General features: G+C 52.9%; 1 non-coding gene across 1 annotated transcript; it reads left to right on the forward strand.

The window, feature by feature from the left end:
- The first annotated feature begins 2,454 nt into the window (after positions 1-2,454).
- On the forward strand, positions 2,455-2,548 carry TRNAI-UAU (transfer RNA isoleucine (anticodon UAU)). Its single transcript has 2 exons — positions 2,455-2,492; positions 2,513-2,548. It is a non-coding gene; the product is annotated as a tRNA-Ile (tRNA).
- The last annotated feature ends 551 nt before the right edge of the window (positions 2,549-3,099 follow it).

Consider the following 3,099-nt stretch of genomic DNA (forward strand, 5'->3'; position numbering starts at 1 on the left):
GAGAAACACCACAACATTAAAGAAACCAACGGTACCAAGACCTGCAGCGTCACCTGTGGGGTTTCCACAAGAGCATCCATGCTGAGGAGCCAGTCAGCATGTGACTATATGACCGGATCAAACGACAGCTGGCCGAGTTCCAGGAGATGAGGCAGCAGCTGTCTTATATGAGCGGGAGCACTGAGTGAAGGGAGGGGCAGCTCCCCTAACATTTTTGAGGCCTGCAGGGAATGGAGACAAAGCAGGGGGATGCGGGGACTCAGGGCAGGACCTGCGGATCTGATAGTGCAGGACCACAGTCGCTGGAGGAGGAGAGAGAGTCCCGCAAGAGGAAGCTGCCAGTGGGAAGCAATAAGTGCAGGGTACAAACCAGCCAGCTGAGAGTCACAGGGGTCTAGAAAATGAAATGGCAGCAGGTCCCATGGTATAATGGGCAGCACTCAGGACTTGGATCCTGGGTTTAAATCTCAGTGGGACCTCCTGGAGCAATGCTGGTTTCCTGCAAAGCCATGGAGCTCAATGTGCTTGGCTCCCCTCTCTCAGGGTGAACTAGAGTGAGCTTTTTTCCCTCCTGCTGGGTGACTGATGCCCACTGGAGATAGGTCTTTGGTCCGTCCGGTTCAGTGGGCTGGCTGCTATAGGTTGGGGTCCTTGAACTTAACACTCTGGCTGGAGAGCCCTGCGGGTTAACCATATGGTTGTTTCTCACTGCTTCACCTGATGTCCACAACTTTGGTCCCTGCAGCTGCCACACTCTTCCTCTTGCCCACATGGCATTCAAAGGAAGGAGTGCCATGGCCAGGCTTCATAGTCAGGGATGGGCAGGAGGGAGGAAGAGTCCCAGGCTGGAGCCCAACACATCTTTCCTGCTCTGGGCACCTAGAGCAGAGGCGGCTGGTGCTGACAGCTCGAAGGGAGGGTTTATAAGCCACAGAGCAACCAAGGGCAGGGCAAGAGGAGGAGATAACCATGCCTATGTGTGGCCAGCAGACAGCCACAAAGACACCCGGCCAGCCTGCTCGCTGCCATGCCAAACCCCCACTGAAGGCCACCCACAGACTAGCATTCCTTCTGCGCCCAGCATCACGAAGTGGTTGGAAAGCAGGTGGGGCCTCTGACTGTTCCTACTCAAAGGACTCCTTTTGGCGGTGGGGCCGGAGATATTTCCCCCAAGAGGCTCTTTCCCAGCTGCTGAGAAGCACAAAGTACCCAGTGTTTGCTCTTGTGGTGAAAGGGGTTAATACGTTTAGGCGGCCTGGCTAGCTCAGCTGGCAGCACCTCTGGCTCTTACTCTGAAGGTTGAAGTTACAATTCCCTATCTGGGTGCTTGGGGCTCCTCTTCAACAATACAACACACAATCTGCCTAAGCCCCCACCCAGTAACCTGGCTAAACTAGCCCTGACCACTAGGTGCCTCTAAGAGGCGATACTTTCCCCACTCACACGCACTGAGTGTAGAAAAAAAACTTTAAGAAAAAGGAGGAAAATCACCTTGTATTACCTTGGGAAAACACCACAATGAGGATTCATAAAACAACACTATGAGCAAAAAACCCACCCACAGCCCGCTGAGCAGTGGCCTTTTGCCTCCAGCTCTTAAATCCAGACACCAAAAGCTCTGTGGATGTGCCGCTCCCTCTACTGCACCTCACCCACAGCTGCTGCTCTGGGTCAATGAAAACCCAGAGTTCACCTCTCACCTCCCGGGGGGAAAGCCCCTTTCTCCCTCCACTGTCTGGCCACATTGCCGGCCACTTGCCGTTCCACCCTGTCACCGCTCTGCTTGCCCCTCTCTGCTCTGGGACGTCTTGTGGTCCCACCAGGAGCGGAACAGGCTCCCTAAAAGTAGTGGCCACCAGAGCCCGAACAGTAGCTCCATCCCTTCCACTCGAGGCCACGCCCCTGCACCACCCCTTCTCCTGAGGGCCCCGCTCCTGTGCGGCCTCTTCCCCCCAAGACTCCACCTCCTGCTCACTGCTCTCCGCCCCCTCCCCCCTCACTCGCCCTTACGGTCATTACAAAGTGGCAAGGCAGAGCCCTCCCATTTTTAAAAGTCCTGGGGTGTTGTTCCCCCTGTTCAGGCACCCCTGGGGCCCTGCACTTCACACAGCTCTCCCTGATTTCAGGTGTTAGTGAGGGAGCCTCACTGCTAGCGCAGACTCGGCAGTTTCTTGCATGAGAGACGCTGTCCCAAAACAGGACTAATGCTTAGACCTGGTGATCAGTGATTTCAGATCTGTTGGTCTGCAGCAAGACTCTACAGTGAGTGTTAATCAGCTCTGTTATTACACAGGGACGAACAAAAGGGTCAAATGGTGCCTGGAAGCCTTAAGAAGAATCGACCCCACCAAGTACAACGCTTGTCGCCACCTGCTCTGAACCCCACTGAGAATGTTTTGGGTCACTCGTTAGCTTTATCAGCCTAGAGGTCTCGGAAAATGCTAATTAAAAGGTGCTCCAGTCGTGCAATTGGTTAGCACACAGTACTTATAGAGCAGTACTGAGAGGAGTTATGCTGAGGTTGTGAGTTCAAACCTCACCTGGAGCGCTGGTTTTCATTAACCACATGGCATCACCCCCTCATTTGGCCCTGTGGAATGTAGAATTCCAGCCCAGGGGAGCCTGTGATGGGGAAGAGTCAATAATGTCCCCTTCAATTATTACCTCTTCTCCAGAGTGCAGGTCAGAATCTACAATCCTTTCTCCCCCACCAGCCCCTGTGCCAGGATCTCTCAAGCAGAGCCTGGAGTCCACCATGGCATCTGTACTATTGACAAAGACTAAGTGACAGGGTCAAAACACTCAAATCCCGCCTGGTGCAAGGAGCCAGGTTTGCTCTTCAAATTCTGTTGTTCGTACATTTCCAGGTCTGGGAATGTCCCACAACAGCATTTAATAGGAAGCTGCCTGCAGAACAGTTACACTGCACAGAGCTCTTGTGGAGGAGGGGTGGGAATTAGTAACATTTTGAGGATCGTTTGGGAAATGAGCCTTTGCTGACAAGGTTTGTCTCTTTCATATTTCGCCTTCAAGTGTTATGTTGAGGGATCTTTAGTATATTTTTGGTGAGGTTAATAACTATCTTCTCAACTTTATTTA

The sequence above is a fragment of the Gopherus flavomarginatus genome (genome assembly GCF_025201925.1).
Source record: "Gopherus flavomarginatus isolate rGopFla2 chromosome 13 unlocalized genomic scaffold, rGopFla2.mat.asm SUPER_13_unloc_1, whole genome shotgun sequence".
Classification (NCBI taxonomy): domain Eukaryota; kingdom Metazoa; phylum Chordata; order Testudines; family Testudinidae; genus Gopherus; species Gopherus flavomarginatus.